The sequence below is a fragment of the Lonchura striata genome, chromosome 1 (genome assembly GCF_050655825.1).
Source record: "Lonchura striata isolate lonStrDom1 chromosome 1, ASM5065582v1, whole genome shotgun sequence".
Taxonomy (NCBI): Eukaryota; Metazoa; Chordata; class Aves; order Passeriformes; family Estrildidae; genus Lonchura; species Lonchura striata.
The window spans coordinates 14,767,418-14,787,875 of record NC_140703.1 but is presented as its reverse complement, the minus strand read 5'-3'; the positions used below and the strand labels follow the sequence as shown (position 1 = coordinate 14,787,875).

The window sequence follows — 20,458 nt, the reverse complement described above, 5'->3', positions numbered from 1 at the left end:
TCTTTGTGTCCTGACTTTCTGGATTAGCAGAGAGACCTTGCAAGTGGGAGCTGAAGGGCTCTGTGTGCATGCTCATGGGTGATAGGCACAAATTAGGAGGAGTGTGGGAAAGAAGGGCCCCGACGAACAGCTGCTGTGCCATGTGCATGACTGGGTTGGGAAAGGGGAAGGCAGGTGGTTTTCTGATCAATAAATGTTGTTCTGGCCAGAGCCATCTTGTGAATGCAGTTATGGATTATGTCCCTTTCACATAATATGAATTTATGCCTCTATCCCCATAGGAGGCTTGGACTGCAGTGAATTATACTAGCATAGCTACAGTATGGTTCAAATTATCTGAGTAGACAAGACTTATTTCCAGTTTTTAATGAAACAATAGGGACAGATCCAAACCCTGTCAAAATTAACGACAGGAATCCTGTGGGCTCCTTTCCATTTATTCAAGAGCCACCTAAGAGGGCACTTTACCCTCTAGAAAGAATTTTAAATATAATTTTCTATGACTTCTGGGTTTATTTTCCCTCCCAGGCCAGTGGAGAGGACCCCTATTATTACTTCTGGGACATGGTTCATATGCTAGCATTGGATGTGAATTCTTTGAGAATATAATTAGGAAATACATCACTTCAGCATTTTTTTTATTGTAAGCATACATCACTGTAATACGGCACTGTTATGAAATAAATACCCGATATTCTGGAAGTATGAACAATCCCATTTGTTCAAAGAACAGAAGGCAGGATCATAGAAATATGCTGAAAGCATGCTTTGCATTAAATTCTAGAGCCAGTGGGTCTAGGCCCACGGATGTGCAGCCTGTGGAGATGGCAGCAATTCTGGCAGGCTGATTAATGAAGACAGAGAAGTAACACCTTGAGAAATAAAGCCATCCTTTTCCCTCAGAGTCTGGTACATTTTTTTAAAAGACATCTGGACAACTTGCCTGTGTACAGTGATTTGTACTACCTGTGTGGGCCTTTAGACATACCTATCCTTGTTGTGTCTCAGGGGACACGAGTACATGATAACGATGCTGGTGCAACATTATTTATTTGCAATTATTTGCTCTCCGTAATCTGGTTTGCTGTTTCAACCCCTTCCAGTGCAAAAGAAATCACTGCCCAGGTCAGAAATCAATGGCTTTTTCCATAAAGGCTTAATTATCTGACACCTTGAGTCCTTTTGTGAGCTAGAAGTTTAAATTATTATTTGCCTGACCCAAGACACAGACTACTTGAATCTGAGTGTTGTAACAGATTTACTTGATCTAGTGTTTCCTCTTTTGCTATTTTTCACCTCTAATTTTCTGCCTTTTGCTTATTTCAGTGCTGGGTACCAATGTAGCAATTATTTCTGGGCAGTGGGTGCAATAAATACAGTTCTGCCTTATGCGAGCACAGCTGGTGGCTGACCCTCTCCTAGAAAATGGTAATTTGTCAAAATAAAAGCATTTGGCAGATGTAAGTTTCAGACCTTGGATGGGTTGTATGGCATTTTTTGACTAAAATACTCTATTTGCCACAATTTATTATTTCCTTCTTCCCTTTGTTAACCTATCTCTAACTGAAAAAGTAGTCACAATTCAGCATAAGTGGGTCTTGTTTGAACCTAATGAATATTTAAGTAGAGGCCAGACTAGTTATTTTTAGGATTTCCTTTCTATGAAAAATTGGATTTCTTTCAGTCTGAACCCATGGTAATGGCCAATGTCAAAATGGTTGAGCTGAAGTGCATGCCAGCTTCTAGGTGCTTTTCCCTGAAAGCCATTTGTCTGGTGCCATGGAGATTTGCTTAACAAACAGCCTGGCTGGGATCCTGCAGAACACAACAAGTGGTGCCCTCCACATGCAGGTGCTGCCCTGACAATCGATGGCTGCAGAAACTTTGGGAAAGAACTCCCAAAAGTGGTGCTCCTGTCCATCCTAGAGCACAGGTGAACTGGAGGATGAGCATGATCCTGGAAAGGTGTTGGTTCAGGCCGTCCTACAAAACCTGTGGTAAAGCAGCAGCCAGGACACAGTTTCCTGCTGAGAAATTGCAGATTGTGGAAAAAACCAGAGCTGTCCTGGGTTGTGGCCTCAGCTCCTGCATGATGCCTGAGCACCAGCATTTCTGGTGTGCCTCTGGGTCTGCCTCCAGGCTGTTTTGCCTGCACAGTTCTTCTTGAGGAGTAGGATGAGGCTCAAGAATGAGCCAAGAAGGTGAATTTATTGCTGATTTAATGTAACTCCAGACACAGTTTACTGGGAGGGGCACACACAGTGGTAGTGGAAAAGGGTTTAAATGTAACCACAGCCTTTCCCATGCACTTTAAAATCCCATTTGAAGTGAGGTTATCACTAAGAGTGATAGGAACTCACAGGCCCTTATGCTACCTCCTCGTCCTGCCTCTTTGCTGTGCAAACATGGGAGAATCACAGGTAGCTGAAGAAGCAACTGAATGTCCAAAATGTTTCTTCCTCTGAGGGGTCATGTGTTGAGGAAAGGTGCCACATTGAGATTTCCAGAAAGCAATATGGAGAAAAACACATAGAAAATGCCCCTCTGAAGTGACAGAGCAGAATTGAGCTGTATTATAATGTTTGGTTGTAGCAGGAGTGGTTAATTTTTGCATCAGTCAGTCCTTCACTTGTTCTATCTATATATCTATAAATAATGCCTTCTCATTAGCTTGACATTTATGGGAAAATACTCAACTGAATAACTAGTGCATAGTTGATTCTTTGTAATTAATTTTGAATATGATTTTAAATATTGATTTTGTCAGTTGATGGCTAAGGTCCTTTAAGTGCAGGCTTGGAGTCCCTGATTTTTGTTATTATTTTCTTAGCAACTGAATTTTTTAAAGCAGTCCATTGGGAATTGGATATTCATCTTCCAAATTTACAAGCAAAAACTCCTGGGATCTGGAGGAAGTTCTTTCCTGGAATATGTGGTTAATGTGCATTCTTTTCTTCCCAAGGCCTGTGCTTTAGGGTGGGAGAAAAACCTATGTTAAGACTACCTATTATTTTATTATTTCACACATGTTATACAGTCATGCATGCACCTTTACTGCATATAGCATTGACAGCTTTGTCAGGCAAGCCTGACTTTCTTTAGTGGTTCCTTTGTGCCCTTAAATCTCAGAAAGTGAGCATGCAACAAATTCAACACTGGAGTCCTAGGTTCCTGCTGCCACCTGTTACGGACTTGAAATTCCTCAGAACTTGGTGTTTAACAAAAAAATGTAGTTCAGCCTGGCAGCCAAGCACCTGTAGTTAAAAATCCTGTTCTGTGCAATGTCTTGTCTTTACCATGGAAGCATCTGAGTGCTCTCCCCAGCTCAAAATGAACCAGATGACCTCTGTTGGCCAATTTAAAGTCAGTCCAGTTGATAAAGTTCTGTTGCCATCTCTTTCCTTAGAAAAGTTGCTGAGGTGTTTACTTACCTGATTGCTTTTTTTTTTGAGATCTGGCTGTGTGTCTGTACAGACCCACCAAAGTGTCAGTGCCTTAGGGCTGTTGTCAGCATGGATTCAGCTGCCACTGAATTCCATGGAATTTTGTCCTGAGCCTGGCAAAGATGAAGAACATCTATTCAAGTGCTGTCAGTGCCAAATAGAGCTTCTGAGACCAAATGAGAATACAATGAAAAACTTGATGCATGGGTGGATCCAGGCCTAACCTTGAAGGCTGTCATGAAAGGGAAGACTTAAAATTCAGGATTTTTGGAGAAGCAACAGGAGAAAATCTCAGGTTTTGCAGTTTGTTTTGAGGTTAGTTATTTCTTACTCTGTTAAATTCCACATCTGTAATCTTGTATGGAAAGACAAGAACTGGTGTAATTGGAGTCAGATCTTTGTTGGTGAGGAGCTGATGGGCTCTCTGACCTACCATGGTCTCTTACAGGCAGTGCAGCCTGTCAGACAGGAATGCAGGTCCTGAACTTGTGGTCTGTCCTTCAGGATCTCTTGGTGCACTCCCTCAACCACTGGATACAGCTCTGCAGCAACTGCTTCCCAGAAATGATATTTTCTCTTGCAAACATAATTTCCTTCTGCTTGTGTTTGATTCTGGCCAATTGTTTCTGTTCAGTGTGATGATCTCAGCTTGGCACCTGCGGGTAATGGGGATTGAACTCTGAACAGAATTCCAGTAACATCCTTGCTCAGGATCCTTGTTCCTTCCAGAACATCACTGTTCTTCTTCCAATTTCCCTGAAACAGAGCAGTAAAGTCAAAAAAGGGCTTTGAGATCTCATTCCATGACTCCTGTGATCCTGAACCAGAGTAAACTGAACATGCAACAATCTGCTCCTCCTCCTGCCGAGGGATCAACCTTGTCTGTGCAAAGCTCAGCCATCCTCTGTGGTGCAGGTGCTGTGTAGGGATACCAGAGCAGCTCTGAATTGCTCTGTTGGCTGTCCAAATTCTAGTATAAATTAGGATTTCAACCCTACTACTGCAGGGATTAACCCAGCCCCGGGTGCCAGTCTTTGCTGCCTTCGCTTGTGTTGACTTCTATTTTGTAATATATGGGAACTACTCAGGATGAAGAAATTCAATGGAAACAGGTCTAGCTATCCATTCACAGTAATTTATGTAGGAGATTTGGCTTTAGGCATTCCCTATGTCCTGGAAATATGAAGAAAATACTTGCTTTCCTTTGAATGAAAAGCATGTTTATCAATTACCACAGTTTAAAGTGAGTCATTAACTTTCTCTGGGATCACAGAGGACCAGCTGCTTGTTTTTGACTGATTTGATGGGAATTCTGAAAATTGTAGCTGCAGAACAGGAAGCAAAAGGCAGGAGGTGGTTCTGCCTTTACTAGGTTAACTCCTGGTTGCTGGTTTTATGTTGATATCCTTGAGTGACAATGCTTGTTATTTAGGGATGTGGATTAGGGATCAATAAAATACAGTCAAATATTCATATTTCAATGATAATGCTTCCCTTGTAAGTGGTAAAATTTCTGGGCTGAAGCACCTAGTACAACTCACAAGATTTGTTCAATAGAGCAAATTTTTTTTCCTTCTTTTTTTTTACTTTTTATTAGCAGCCATTCCTTGGTAGGTTCATCAAAGAATGACTTCCCTTTTCTTCCTGGATTCACTGTCACCACACAGGCAGAGAGATGGTTCAGGGGACTGATAGTGCCATGTTAGAATTAGCAATCTTTCCCTAGCCTGTAAGTAGAGACCACACTGGTATTCATGACAAAAAAACTGCTTTGTCTAGATCTACTGTTTGATGCTTTTTGGCAAACCAGACATCTGTCTGAAAGAACTGCAGAATTTTTCTGTGTATCAGCTCCACTACATAAGTGGAAAAGATTTTGCAATTTTTTTTGTTTTTTTTTTTTTTTCCCAATGAGTTAGGATACCTAAGTTAAATACTTTTGGGGGAATATTTATTAATATTGAAAGAGTGTCTGGAAGTCCTCAGGATATAGTATCCACTTGCATTTTGGTAACAGATTCTTCCTTAACTGCATTAAAATAGTATTCACTAAAAAGGGTGATTCTGACTTTGAGGCTAGTAAAGCTCATTACACCAATTCAAGAGAAGAATGGGTTTTTCTGGAAACCATTCATATTATTCCAGGCCACAGATCTAACAAATTAATATAGGATTTATAAGGTCACATGAAATGTAGGGTTTTCAGGAAAGAAAGCTTACTTTATGGTATTATAAAGCAAAAAAATGACTGTCACTTTAATATTTTGTAAAACCTCAAGATTTATAGTAGAATGAAAGTTAAATATTGCCTTTGTTTATAAAATATATATGTATATACAAAGGAATATTATATATAATATATAATATGATATTTGGAATTTTTTACTCAATGCATGTGTGTTTAAAGATTAGTGTGGGATGGGTATACATTGTGTGCATATGTATTTTGATACATATTTAAAAAATATATTATCCTCAAAAGCATTTTTGAATCACGTTAATATACTACCAACTGATTTTCTGACTTCAGGATTAGTTTTGATTGCTGAGAGTTACAGAAGGCAGAAGTTGTGGACAGCTAAAAAATAATATGAGGAATTCATAGCTCTATAATGCCTCCAAATTATAAATACAGGAAGCTGAGTGTGAGACCAATGTAGTATTACTGTATACAAAGACCTTACAATAATCTGATTTGCCATAATTTGATATATTGTTTTTTGACAAATGGGAGCTCTGTAGTTTTTATTCACCCAAACTTTACACACATTTCTTTAATTGTCTTTCAAGAAATTTCACCTCTGGAATATTTTAAGACAAACTTAAACAGTCATATATCTGAATTGTTTTCAATTCAGAAGAATTATTAATATATATTTGGACAATTTAAGCACTTTAGGAAATTTGGGTTAGCTACCCTCACAGGGTTTGAGAATTTTTACCTTTTTCTTCAAACAGTAGACCATGCAGTGATGGCCTTTGTTGACTTTTTCAGTAGACAAAAGCTTCCCTGAGTGCAGGTCCTCCTTTAGAGCAGCTCTTACCTTCTTGCCAGACCTGGACACCAGCAGTGACATTTCCCAGAAGTGCACTGCAGTGAGTGGGTGAATTTGAATGGTTCTAGGAATAAAGATTATTGATTTGGTTTTGGATTTTCCCGTACAATGGAAGTATTTTGCATAGCCCAGCAATTATTCCCTCATCCTTAATCTGCAGGTATTTACTCTTCATTTGTCCTTTATGCTTATTTCCTCTTCAAGCACCTACTTAAACAAGTGCTGTAGGTTAAAATTTTGGTTAAAATTATCCAAACCAGAAGAAAAATGGGGAATAAGAATGTGGAGTGGCTTCTTTTGTGCTTATGAGGATTTGGGACTTGCATACATGGATGCTTGACCGACTCAGAATAGGTCATTTCATGTTACCAGATGTGTTAAAATAACAATCTCAAAGACGTTTATTTAACAATCAAAGTTAGTTCATTATTTTGGGTTTACTTTAGTAAGTCTTTAAGTAGTCTTTACTTTTAGTAGGTCTTTAAGTAAGCCAGACTAAAGTATCCAACTTTCACCTCTCCTTGTGAGAGACTGGAGGGTAATCATGCTGCAGCAATGCCAAGCAAGGTCACAATATGCTTTCAGAAGGATTTTGTTATTTAGAATATTTGGGAATAGGGTCTGAGCCAATGTTTAGTTTTGTTTTTAAAGTGGTTGTCCTCAAACACCAGATACTTATACAAATGATTATAAATACAGGAAAAATATAAATAATGGCAGGGCCTTTCAGATTATGCCAGATTCCCAAACAAGAAGTAACCGACAAGAAGACAAATCTCCTCTAGGACTTTTATGCCTTACCTTGTTTCCCCGGTTTTCCTCTTGCCAAGAGTTTTAGCAGGTAAAGTTGTTTGGCAGGGTTCCTTGAAAGTCAATGGATTTTGGTGAGGACCTGAGATGGCTGAGGCAGGGATGAGTGACCCTGGATGGAAACATCACCCCTGCCATTGTCCTCTCTGCAGCAGGGACCCCAGTAACATTGGTAGTCCTGCTTGTTTGGACTGTAGCAGTAACTCCAAGATAATTTCACAGGCTGCCAAGCTTCAGACCACAGCAAAACTGTCAAATCATATCTTCAGAGTATGATTTCATCTCCTAAAATTCATTCTTGTGTCAACCCTGCCTTCCTGCCTGTTCAGGAGAGAAGAGAGTCCTCCAGATGTCACTTGAAATGACTTGTACTGGGAATTTTAACTCTTGCTGTTGTCACAGGGGAGAGCCAGTGCTCAGGTAACAGAGTCTGAAAATGCAACAGCTTCAGTGTGAAGCACCAACACCAGCATGAGCTACCTGATTCAATCCAGGTGAAATATATCCTTCAGCACTGGCTTGTCCTCTGGTTTCCATGGAGATGGATGATCTATCTTTGTATTTTTAACTGCAACACTTCTGGAGAAGGGGAAATGTGAACAAAAACAATAACCACTATATTTTTTTTCCTAATTAAAGAGATATGCCCTGTTCTTAAGACAAACTCAAGATCACACTGATGATAAGCAAATTCTGGCAATGGTTGTTTTCTTAATTTTGAATGGGCAGCAAAGGGCTAGCTTTGTGTGTCTTTCCTTTAATGAAGTAATCACAAATTGTGTTTGGCTCCACTGAAGTCAGTGTCATTGCCCACAATGGAGTGGACATACTCCACTGACATCAGAGCTGTTGGGTTTTGCCCAGACTGCAGCTCAAGGGATTTCTCACAGTGAACCTGAGGATGAATATAAACATCTCCCTAGTGTGTCTTACACTTCAAGCAAACCTCTTTGAGGTGGATCAGCTGTGGATGGGCTGCGTAAGCCATCTCAACTACAGAAGCACTCAAAAAAAAAAATAAATTCCACAATTACTACATGAGCAATGGACTTGCCACATCTTAGTGTGTGTGTTGCTATTCAGTACTAAGGCACAGCAAAAATACACTTTGATTGTCAGCTAAATGAAGTTGTGCTTTTTTCTTTTCATTATGGGTTTTTTGTCCTTTCTGAACCAGGAAAGTCATGAAGGGTTTTTTATGTGTGCATAGTGCAAGTTTTCTCATACAATTACTACTAAGTAATAGTGTCTTGAAGTCTTAGTATTGTCACTTGTGACAATAAAATTGTGTTTATAAAGATCAGAGGTTTTAAGATGTAGGACATTGAGTTGTTTGTCTGACAAAGTTGAGAAGCTTTGTTAAAATTGGCAGTTTTCTGATGAGTGTCCCTGGTCATGGAATACAAGAATAAGACATGCAGAATATGGATTGACATGCTGAATTCGGGTAGGAATCTTATGAAAAAGAAATCTTTTACATTTCCTATTTTATTCATTATCTAAAATACTAATGCAAACTTGGGACAAAATGTGCATTTAGTTTTTGCCAATGTTTCTCCAAATGACAAACTGGGCAGCTTAACTTGTTAAATCTAAAGGAAAGCCAAGGCTCTGCAACCATTTTACCTGCAACTTCAGCCTCACCAAACCATCACCTATACAATGTGGCTTGGTCATGCCTGCAAAGTTGGCAGGGAGGTTGTCTGTATTTACAGTTCTGAAATACTGAATTAAGCATCTTCACTGATTTTTTGGTTTTTTTGGTAGTTGCTCATTCTGTGCATGAATGTGTGAGACGTTTCATGAGTAGGAGGAAGGGGATCAAAATGAGAAAGGCAAAGGTGTTTTTAACTGCAGCAGGAAGATTATTTGGAGGAGGAGGGGAGAACCCCTCATTCTCCTGGGACAGGGATAGAAGGATTTGCTTTGCCAGTCAGTGAGACTATCTGTCTGTTGTCACCCAGTACCTCCTTGAAGTCGTGCACCTTGCTCTGTTTCCATGAGGCCAAAGTGAAAAAAGGAAAACTAATTGCAGTTAAATTTTGCTACACCTGACATGCTATTCCTGTGTTATGTGAAATGAAAATTCTTCAACTGGGACAAGGCATGAGTTCAGCATTCAGTAGTAGGTTCCTGCCAAATCTGAAGCCTTAGAAAAAGAAAGAGAGGAGAGAAAGGGAGATGATTTATTCCATCTCAATAAAGAATTTAACCATATGTAACAGCTGGACTACCTACAATTTTTTACACGTGGATGTGTTTAGACGTGGCCAGAAATAATAAAGCACTTTGGGCATTCAGTGAGTATGAGAAATTTTTGCCCAAAACAGCAGAGAGGGAGGGGAAGCTACAGGTTTTTAAAAGTGAAGTTTTGCATGAAAATACTCTCCCAAATGCATGGCTGCTACATGGCAGCAGTGATAAACTAATGCTTGGGGACAGCCATTATGAACATCACAATAATCTCTGACAGGTGCCAAATGAAATCTCTAAATCAGCCTCTGCTTTCAAAGGAAAGGAATATTCACTCTTCTACCCTTATCTCCTGCTCCATCTTCTTCTACCTGCCAACAGCTGTGAAGGCTGGGGAGCTGCTGAGAAGGCTCTTTGCAGTCTAAATTAAAGAGGCATGTTGATTTGGGAAGACTTCTTCAAAACTCTGGGAGGTGGTGGATATGCCATAATTCTGTCTCATTCATGTTCTTCTTGTGAAAAGATCCTCTTTTAAAGCATATATATTGGAGCACGGCTGATGGGCCAAGCTTGATATATTTTTTTCTCCTGGTTCTCAGGCTAATTCCCTATTTTCTGACCAGATGCTGGCAATCTGGCACCAAGGATTGTACTAATGCACTTAATTAATTTTTCTTTATTTTTTCTGCCACATAGTTCTATTAAGAGCATTGAAAAAAAGTCGTTTTAGAAAGGTGGGGATGGCTGTTCCTGTTTGGGGGGATTATATTTGGAGTTGGAGAAGGTGCAGCCAGGGTGGGAATGACAGTCCTTAGTGAGCAAGAAGTCCTCTGGGCACGATTTAGAGCAGCCTTGACATGGTTCTAACCTGTAGCATGGAAAGGTAAAATGTCTTCCAGCTGCCTGCTGGATCTGGAAGCAAGAAATTTCAGCAGCCTTCCCCTATGAGGCCCTGCAGAAACTATGTGCAGTAGCACAGAGAGCTGCTTAAAGGAAGAAAATATGGAAATTTAAAAAAAAAGTTTCAGAAATGAATTGCTTTGGGTTCTGAGGTTCAGAAGAAAGCAAGGGATGGAAACTCTTCAGAAAAAAAAAAAATGAAAAAGGATCGTGTGAGCCTCAGTTAACTTTCCAAAATTACAGAGCCTGCCAGGGAGGTCTGTAGGATTGCAGACCCAAGGGAGCAACAAACCCACTTGGATTAAACTGGCTTTCCTGCCAGCTCACTAAAGACAAGTGGGAAGTCCGAGGTTTGTAATCTCCTTTTAAGTTTTCTCTGGACTTAAGTTGCTTGGAGTTTGTTTGCTTGTTCCTTTCCCCCCACCTTCCTGCCATTTAACAGGAAAACGAAGGATAAAATGCTGAGTCTCTCCTCTCTCATTAAAACACCCCAAAACAAGCATGGAACAGAGCAGAGAGAAATAACCCCAGTGACCACTGGCCAAAACTCACAAGTAGTATGTGCATATCTGAAATAGTTGGTGCACTCGCGTAGGAAATCGCTGGATATTTTACACCTCTTGCAGCGGTTTAGTAACTGGCTGTGGAAGCTCATTCCCCACTTGAGAAAGTCATGAATTATACAGTTTTTACATCTGTTGAGCATGTTGTGCTTCTCAATCATCCAACTATACTGAGCCCTAAGTTTTCAGCCTTCACAATGAGATCACTGTTTTCAAGCACGTTCTAGTGGCATTTTGTCAAGCCATGTGTGTTTTCAGGATGGGGGCAGGGAGGGAGGAACAAAAGTATGCTGCTGTTTCACAGGATTACAATCTACTTTTCAGCCTACATAAAACTGGGGCTGACCCATCAGCAAGAAATATTCTTTGTTTACTATTTCTTCTCCCCCTTGAAATGGTCTGACTTTTGTTAGGGAGAAGAGTGTAAAAGGGAGGAATTTGTTTTTCCATTTTGATTTCAATACCTGAATATCTTAGAAAAACCCCAGCCAAATAAAACAATCACCATAAAAAACCCCAAAACAAAACCAAACAAAAGCAACAAAAATCCACCAAACAAAAGCCACAAACACTCAGCCATCCTTAATCTTCTTGATTAATTTCTGCTTCAGCTGTGTGTTGTTATGAGTTAAACTCCACTATTGAACGAGAGCTGACCATGCTGTCTCTGCGAATAAAGGAGATTTAGCATTTTAATTTTGTTTAGGTATAAGGAAACCACCTACAGTAATTAGCAGATGTTAAATCAGGCTGCTCCAGGTTCACAATAGTAGGAATCCATACAACTGAGAATAAACAGCTGAGGAAGGGCCAAGGAGGGAAAACCTCCGCCAAAATTATCCACAAATAATCTTTCCAGTAGAAGCAAACAGAGAAATTAATACATTTATCTTCAGTCACCCAGGACTCATTGAGATCCCTCCAGGCTGAGCAATTCACAGGCAGATAGTAATTCCTTGCACTGAATGCATTTGATCATTGCTATATTAAAGATACTTATTTTTAATTTTTTTTTTTCCTGGAGATGGTAAATCCTCACTTAAAAATTGGTCAGCCATGGTAACACTTCTCCTGGCTTAAACTGAGGTGCAAATAACACAAAAGCAATTGATGCAATGAAGGTTGATCCCTTGCTGCATAGGGGTAGCTTAAGATATATGCATCTTTTGTACCAGCTGATTTGGACTGAAATCAAGTTGCTTGTATAGTTTTTACACTGTTTGAAAAAGATGAAGAGGCATTCCTATCTCAGTAGATAACAAGCACTGGTAGAAAGGCACTGAAAATTATAGCCCCATGTAAAATAAGCTGGAGTAGCAGTTGGATCAAAAATGTTCTTGCTGAGAAGTAACAGGCAGAGAAAACTATTCTAAAGGCAAAACTCCTCTAAAGCACTTAGGCCCTCAGTGCTTAATTCAGGTAGTCTAAGTGACTGTAATTCATCTGTTTTCCCAGTGTGTGAGTGTGCAGGGCCAGCTGGGCCCAGCTGGGCTGTGGGAGTGCAGGGAAAGAAAAGCTCTACTGCTCCCTGCTGTGTCCTGGGACAGATGTCAGACCTGCCTGATGGTGCTGATGCTTTCCCCACTACCCAGAGCTGGGCAGAGGAATGGGCAGGGAAGAAATTGGGTTAAACAGGAGCCAAGGACACTCCTCTACAACCCCTACTCCCCCACTTAGCCCTGGTGCTCACTGCTGCTCCCAGAGCACGCTCTAAGCTCCTTCCTGAAATGCCAGATCTGCTGCTGCTCGGTGGCTGGGTTGGTGTGCCCAGAGAAGTGTCTTGGCTGTGTGACTAATCTTGACAGGGAGATCTAGCTTAAGTTTGGCTGAGCAGAGTCTAAACCTCATCCATTCCATCAGTTTTCTCTGTTAAGCTCAAGATAATCCTCACTTTGCGTGGACTGGAGAAACTGCACTGCCATCTCTTAGCTCATGCATGGAATATGCTTAATTTTCTCTTCTTTTTCATCTCATTAGTATATTTTAGCTAAGGTCAGCAGCATCTCAGTGAAATTTTTAGGAGGATCAAAAAGGAGTTGTGTGTATCCCACTCTTGGAGGTGATTATTGGCTTAGCTGGTTAGAGCATGGTGTCAATAACCCCAGGACTGGGGGTGCCATCCCTGTATGGGCTATTCACTTGTGAGTTGGACTTGATGACCCTTGAGGGTCTCTTCCAACTCTGATACACAGAGGGTCCTGGTAAACCATGTTATTGATCCTTGGCTATATCTCTGCCTACAAAGAGAGACCTCACACCAGCAGTTTCCACAGATGCCCTAAACAATGGTAACTTGTTATCACCCAATAATGTCACCATTGAAGAGGGTAGGGCAAGGTATGAAAAAAAATAATCTCTCCTTGGGCACAATATGGCTGTATTTGATGTTCCTAAAAATGCTTGCCCACCTGCAGTTGGATGCAATCTGCATCTTGTTTATATTCTATTTAAATAAGCAAATCTCTTTCCATACAGAACATAACAAGGCTGAGGTCTGCCACACCTAAGTATTCTCAAGTTGGGTTTAAGGTCTAGCTACATAAGCTCTCTAAGAAACTCTGCTAAAACTTCAACATCTGTTGGTGCCTCTGTCCCTTCTGTTTAGATCATAACATTCAGTGTTTCCATTATATGTATGGGCAATACTCTGACCCTTGTATCATTTCTTTACCCTACTGCAAAACATTGTATGCAGCCAGCTTTGTCAGGATGCAGAAATGCTATCAAAAGTAGGGAAAAATAGTCTGTGACTGGAATTCTACTTAGCACATATCAACTGAATGTAAATGAATGTATAAAAATCAAAGCTATCTGGAAAAAATATCTGAAAAGGGGTGAAGCTCACCAAAGAGAATCATTCACTATAAATTACTAACTATATTTTAATTTTATGGTGTTTACACTGAGCTCAGTCACAACAGAAGTTGAAAGAAGGGGTGCAGACTGGAGGAGGGCAGCCTATGGGTAAATATTAGCTGCACTATTTGCTTCAGGACCCTGTCACAGGGAGGATGAGAAGCTGAAGCATCTTTGGTATCACCACTTGCATGTTAAAAGGGATTCCCTCCTTGAAGATATTTTTTGCATTGTCAGAGGAAGGAAAGAGCAGCTGTGAAGCTGGGCTCATCTCATGCTGACTGCAGAGCCTGCCCCACCCCTCTGGAAATCTATGCCAGATGCAGGAAAGAATGAGCAAGGTTTTCAAAGTGGACACTCAGCATATGGGAGGGAATATTTTAGCAACCAGTAAGCCTTGGATAATTTCAACAATTCTCGGTACTTGAAGTGTTTCTTCAAGACAATGTGGCCCAAGTCCCTTGGTTGTGTAAAATAAAGAGCTGAATGTCTTCTTCCCATCTATGTGGAAACCAAGTTTAAGAGCAGGCTGCTGAAAGCCTCTTTTGATATGTTGTCTGCATGCCTGCTCTGAAGCACAGCTGGTAAGAGCTGGCTTTGGAGGAGCAGCAAGCTGAGGCCAGGAGGGATATATGAGAAGGTAAAGATCTTTGACCAGCCTCTGAGACAATTTGGTCCTTTTGGGCTCACTGTCTCCACAAGGTTCCTTGATTCCTCTGCCCAAAGGCCTAACTGTTAGAACTGGGACTGAGTAGAAAAATGGTAAGAAAATGCAACAGAAAAACTTAAAAAATGCTTTATTTGCAAATATCAACAGAAAGGTTCAGCTAGAACAGCTGAACACTGAGAAGTCCAACTTTATTTTCCAATTATTTTAAATGTTTCTGTAAAATCCTGTCTTTTAGGAACATAGTTGAAATTTTTTGGGCTCCTTTACCTATATACAAAAGAGAAAAACTGGAACAAAACATGTCTCCAAAGGGATCAATTTCAGGAGAGGCCTTTCCCTTCTTTTGCAGATAAGTTCCTAGGTTGAAAAAGTGTGTCTACCTGCATTAGTGCACTGAGTATAGAAAGTTCACCAAGGACATCTTGGCTCTGCCATGAGCACTCTCAGTGAAAGGACTTATTCCATTCCTCCCTTTGGACCAAACCCACCCAGTGAACTCAGCCTTTGGTGTGTTGCACAGCTGGTAGTGGATATAAGATGAAGATGAAAAAATGAAACAGGGATATAAGGAGGCAAAGGATAAGAGCAGACACTGGCACAGGGTTATAGACATGCTGAGAAAGGAGATGATTCTTCAGCTGGGAAGTAAATTGCAAGTTGAAAGGAGAGAGAGAAAACAAGTGTATATTTTCTGGTTCCTTCCTGGATTTCAGTAATAGGCTTAGGTTCTCTGGTCCTCCACCACAGCCATCTTTTTAGAGCCTTAATTTCTTGAATCACTAACTGAAAAACATTTTAATGACATAATACTAGGGATGTTTTCTGAAGAGCTTTTCATATTTTCTATCTTCCAGTGTTGTAGCAAATTGCAGTTATTTAGACACAGCTGCTGCCTTCTCCAAGTGTGTTTATAGTGTCAAGGTAGGCTGGATGTTCAAATCTGAAGGCTGGGTCAGAGAACTCCTGCCATCAGTAATACACTTGTTTTTCTCTTGTGTGATGTGCTCCTTATTCTTCTTTATGAACAATGGGTTGAAGCTATACCCTTACTCTAATTTACGTCAGCATTGGATGTAAGTGGAAATACTATATATATATATATATATTTATATATCACTGTGGGTTGAGACATTAATTCTTACATTTGGTCATCTGTCTGTCATGGATATATTTAATATCTGAGTTGAACACAATACAGGAAATTCTATTAGGAATATATTTTTCCTTGGGTTTCCCAAGGGACATCTTCAATCTTTTTCTATAAGCCATACCCAGGGGATCCTGGGCATTCAGAATTAATAGGGTGCTGCACCCTCTGGTTGCAAAATTTGTCTTCACAATAAAATTTTCCTTTGCCTTTCACCGTCAACAATGTCATGGACTGCTTTTCTGAAAATTACTCAGACTAAAATGTGTACTAAACACTCTTGCCCCAGTAGTTCCTAACAGAGTTCAAATACAGTGCTCACCAAACTCTAACTTTAGTGCTGTGGTCTGCTGGCTGAGAATTGCACTTCCAACAATCATTTAAACAGAAGCTTAAACAGAGGCATTCCCTCAGTCCAACACAAAGACATTTAATATAATAATTATTATAATGACAGAAAATGGTGTGCAGTCTGGGGAAAATAGCTATGATCATATGTTTGAGTGCATTAGTGAGCATTAAGCATTTAACTTCTCTGCCTCTCCTTCTCTTTGTTGCCATGGCCATTTCTAATTTGGGTTGTACTTGGTACAAAACTTTTCAGCACCTTCTTGTGGATCTGTGGGTTTTGTGGATCTTTGTGGATGGTAGCTGGTCTTCCTTTGGGAAAGCTTAATTCGGTAATGTCAGGTTGTGGGAAAAACAATAATACCAGTAGCTAATCTGTAAACAGTGTATTTCTAAAAGACAGAAATTTAAGGGCATCACATGTAGGATTCTGCTTTTATTTGATCCACTCCTTTTTTTAAGTCCTCTTTCTTCCATAACTTTTGAAATCCCCACTTTGTTGCCACAAGGCTGAATTAAAGGATACAAAAAAACATTTTTCTTTTTTCTGAGGAACTTTCAACCTGCAAGATCTAGGTCCTGGAAGTAAGAGAAACTCTGTGGAAACAGTGCAGTAGCATAACATTATGTTTTGTCATATCTAAATATTGTATTTCTCTGTGTCTTGCTTATTTGACTCTCAGAAATAGAGGACAATGCACTTAAAGTGACGTAAGGTCTAGAAATAAAGACTGTGTTTGGACCAATAACATCTAAATATAAAAGTATTTCAGTGAAAAAGGAGAAAAATATCCCAGAGAAAGAGCTGTTTCTCTTTATTTTTAGTTCTTTAAATTTTCTCTTTTTTCCCCCCTCTTAGTAATTTTAAGTTCAAAAATTTAATACCTTTTGCAGAAAAAAAATCCACAATATTACAATAGCAAAAACACCATATCCTTTATAATGGAACACCTATTCAGGATATCAATAAGTTAGATGAGCCTTTCATAAAAGCATAACAAAAAAAAAAAAAAAAAAAAAAGGGGAGATCTGTGCTTATCATCTATAGGAACACCTCCCAGACAAATTACAAATAAAGGCAGCTCTGATACTGCATTCCATTTCACTGGCTTCTACCAAATATATAGAAAAGAGTGTTGAACATGCTCACGATCTGGATTAAATCAGGAAGGTCATCTAAAGACAGATTTAGATCTAAGGAGAACTAGGACTTAGAAAATTCTCTTTAATCTGGCCTGCAGTACTGTAGCAGCTTTATAAAGCACTTAATATGAGTGACTTCTGAGTGCTGCTGATCAGAAAAAAAGTTCTTTGGGGTTCTTTAATTCTGCTAAGAGGACTGCCCCCTTCTTTTCATTAGATGGTTTAAAAGAAAAAATTGTTTTGCAAACCAAATCCTGTAGGTGATAGAATATTTCCATGAAAACTATTCATGGAAAAAAACTTCAATTTTCATATTCTTCCTTCATTCTCTTCTGCTTTTAAGAGAAAACAAAAATCCCACTAACATTTTCGGATCTGATTCTCCTGAGGAAAAAAAAAATGATTCTGCATTGAATGTGTTCTTGTATTACTTTTAATAGTAAAAATTGTAACAAATTGTGACAGGGATGGAGTAGAGACAGTGAATTCAGCAGATGTCACACTTTTCTTGGACTGAAGTGACATTTGCCATAAAATGAAAAGGCTGGAAGTTCTTGTGTGTGGTACTAAAACCTTGAGGACAACATATTCAAGTAAAAACAAATCAGAGCAAAAACCCAGAGCCCAAAACAAGCTGGAAGGGTTCTTTCAATCATCAGCTGGAAGAAAGATTGTCATTGTAATCTGGTTTGGGTTTTTACCCAGTTGATATGTAATTAATCCTCTCTGCACCTCCTTCCAAGTCTCTCTGTTCAGGATACTTGAAGAACATGACAAATCAGGCCAGGTGGAAAGCAGACCACTTTTTCTGCATATAGAGTTACTCCTATGTGTAACTTCCTCATGTGTTACAAAATTAACCTTCAGATGGTGATGTGAGCTCTCTCCATAGCCCTTCATGACACTGCAATGGTCCAGATGGAGCTGTGTAGGGCCCAAGATCTTGGTATCACCTGTGTCCTCTTTACTTCAAAATAAAGAGGAATCCCACTTTTGAGCATTCCCACTTTTGTGTCTGTATCAATGCCCTGGGAATCACTTCTGGGTGAAGCCTTGTGCTCAGATCTCCTTTGCTATGTGATCTGCTCTTCAGCACATTGGCTTCAGTGTGAAATTATCATGGACTGAAGAGCTGCTATGAATGGGCCCTTTTTCAGAATAGGGGCCTTCACTTAACATTCAGAGTAGCCTTTCTAACTGGCCCCTGTGATTATTCTCTGAGCACAAAAACTCACCTTATAATATTGCCAAAATCATGCATAGCATGAGTTTTTCCTCACATACTGTTAAATCAGTCATGCAAGTAAAACTGAAGTTCTGTATCCAGATCTGAAGGAAGTTTGAAGCACAAACTGGATGAAACTTACTTGGATATAGGTTTTCTTTTCTTCCTGTTCTTTTAGACTCACACGTGTTCTCACATGTGCCATATGGATATGGTAAAGCAGAGCCAACATTTAAAATGGTAGTTAGTATGCCATTTTGTTTTTCTGCCAAAATTAAAATTGTTTGGCCCTACACATGCTTACACAAGATGTTACTGCTTTTAGTTTAGGCCCTAATTGTAGTAGTAACTTATCTCTGATAGATAATTTATTTCTGAGGGTATTGAAACCAAGACTTCCACAGAGAAATGGTCTCAGTCAGAGGAAAGTTTAAAGGGTTGATTTAGGAATTAGGTGATGCAAACCTGTATCCTCTGTTAGCCTGTGATGAGTGTGCAATGTTCAGTGCTGTGTTTTCGCACGTAAGCAGCAGTCAATCTATGTAAGCAAACTCATTTGCATTTACATGTTACGCCTCAATCTTTGTATTCTTTCCTGCCTAACTAAATGCTAATTTTCTGTTGTTAGAAATGAAACAACTTCATCAATTTGCTGGCAATCTCTGCAGCCACATTTTGACTGTATTTGCACCGGAAAGCTCCTCCAGTGAGAACAAGAGAATCTCAATACCTCACAGGGTATTCTCACACCGTCTCTGTTTAAGCTGTAAATGATAACCACCAGGAAAAGCATCAAGTGCTCCATTAATAACATTGCTTCAACGCCATAAATCTACCTATTTCCCAAAACTCTCTGAGGCTACCTGAGGGTTTTCACAAGCTTCATCAGGCTCCAGATCTTGCCTGAGGAGGTTTCGGTCTGAAAAAAGAATAATACCAGTCAAAACCACTGTACTACCCAGCTCCCTTTCAGGTGTCTATCCAGTATCCTTGTCCGATGAGTATTGGTGGGCAAGGGGAGAGACAGAAAAGCTGTCTGCTTCTTGGGCCAGCTGAAAGCTTTAATTAGATACATTTCTGAATTATACTGAAAAGGTGTGCTTTTTAACACCTTTGGTGATTTCACTGTAAATTAATGTGTTTTAATTAGTCATCAAATAAGTTGCTCTCTTCTATCATCTCTCAACAATATCTCCCCAGCAGCAGCTGCATCAAACAAGTTTTATTTTCACAGGAAATATGTATTAAAAAGGAGGAAAAAATTCCCACCCCACAAAACAGTACTAATTTTTCTAAGATTGGCCTGGCTGAGGGATGAAACTCAATGATCAATAATAACAGAAAACACTGGGTGGGGAGAAAAGTATGACGCATATCCCAAGAGGAATAAGAAAGTATGCCCTGCTGATATGGTTAATCTTCTCTGTAGGCTTGCTCTGCAAATTTAAGGAAGATCAAATTTCAGATATGCTGTTTCTTGTTTTTTCTGGCAACAATAAACTTAAATTTGAGGGAGGTGGGGGAGGGAGAGGCCGAGTGGGGAGAAAGAGCCACAGTAAAGTGTCTGCTGTCCATGTAGTTTTGCCAGACTGCTGTCTCAATTGAGAGCTGTGATCGAGATTTATTGGGCTTAAAATATGAAACAGACCTTTCATGTTGGAATTCTAAATATCTTCTTAAGCAGTAGTGGGTACCACCAAATGCTTAAAGGCAACACACTAGAGTTCAAATCCACACAATAGTTTCTCCTCTCTTGTGAGCCAGCAGATTGTAGGAATCTTGCTCCATCTCCTTATGTTTGAACTGGGGAAAGAGTATGTTGAATGTTATTATCATTGTCCAAAAATCACTTTGTCTTTTTATATTAGATTTTGGCTCAGATGGATGCAAGATGTTTGCATCTTGGTAGCACATTTTATTAAACTCTTAGTTATGCAATAGGAGCAGGAACAGCTTGGAAAAGATCTGGGCTGTTTGTTTCATGCCACTTTGCCAGCCTCCTGTTCTTCTGTTATGCCAACAGCGATGTTCTACGGGAAAAACAAAGCTGCCTGCTGGAGAAATAAATCCAGAGCCAAAGCTTTCTCTGTGGACCTCAAGGCTT

At 39.8% G+C, this 20,458-nt stretch overlaps 1 protein-coding gene across 1 annotated transcript in view; it reads right to left on the bottom strand.

Moving 5' to 3' along the window:
• Positions 1-621: 621 nt before the first annotated feature.
• LOC110476613 (uncharacterized) overlaps positions 622-20,458 on the bottom strand; it is a 116,175-nt gene continuing 96,338 nt past the window's right edge. Inside the window, exon 12 of the mRNA XM_085558537.1 lies at positions 622-4,199. The gene's annotated coding sequence lies outside the window, so the exon portion shown is untranslated. The remainder of the gene's footprint in view (positions 4,200-20,458) is intronic.